General features: G+C 51.7%; 1 protein-coding gene across 1 annotated transcript in view; it reads right to left on the reverse strand.

The window, feature by feature from the left end:
- Nucleotides 1-716, reverse strand: part of SMAD6 (SMAD family member 6) — a 49200-nt gene that overhangs the window by 1683 nt on the left and 46801 nt on the right. The gene's annotated exons all lie outside the window — the stretch shown is intronic.

Below are 716 nucleotides of genomic sequence, written 5' to 3' on the forward strand. Positions count from 1 at the left end.
AAAACCACCCTGGGATTTCAAGCAAGGAGTTCTGCTTCGAGCCAGCCCTGCTCTGTGCCTGGCATTAAGCTCCCTGACAATGTATCACGCGCCTGTGGCCTACTGACCCCTCTGCCTTCGTGCCATCATGTCCGATTAACTCGCACGTGGAGTGATGCCATTATTTTGCTTCAGAGACCCTATTGACGCACAGGATTTCAAGCGCAGGCCTACAGCCCCGCTTCTTTTCAGGCTCAAATTACCCCAGAGGGGAATGGGCTCACCTCCCCATTAACAATCTTTGAATTAAGCGGCTTTGTTAGAGTTTAACTTGAGTTGTAACTATACAGGGAGATGGGGGGAAGGGGGGTAATGGGGCAAGCGGGGAGGCAGCAGGGCTGGCGGGATGCCCTTTGCCATGGACAATGCTCATTGTCTTGCACCATCACAGGTCTAAACCACCCCGAAAATGCCAGATTGGCCCCTTTCTCCCCCATCATCTGTTTATATAATTTTTAGGACCCAGCATGGCTGCCAACAGCCCCTTTTCGGTTTGATGCGCATTTTATCCAGAACTGGGAAGGAAACTCTGCAGCAATCAGACACTTCACCCCACTGGGAAAAGAAAGACCATTTCCCTGCATTTATGGCAATCTTCCATGGAGGAGTGAGCCAAGCTCTGTGTGCCCTAATGCTGGAGGTGATGTCCTGGGCCTCCCAAAAGCATGGGAAAAGCC

Source organism: Pygoscelis adeliae, unplaced genomic scaffold, assembly GCF_000699105.1.
Source record: "Pygoscelis adeliae isolate BGI_AS28 unplaced genomic scaffold, ASM69910v1 Scaffold13, whole genome shotgun sequence".
NCBI classification, from domain to species: Eukaryota; Metazoa; Chordata; class Aves; order Sphenisciformes; family Spheniscidae; genus Pygoscelis; species Pygoscelis adeliae.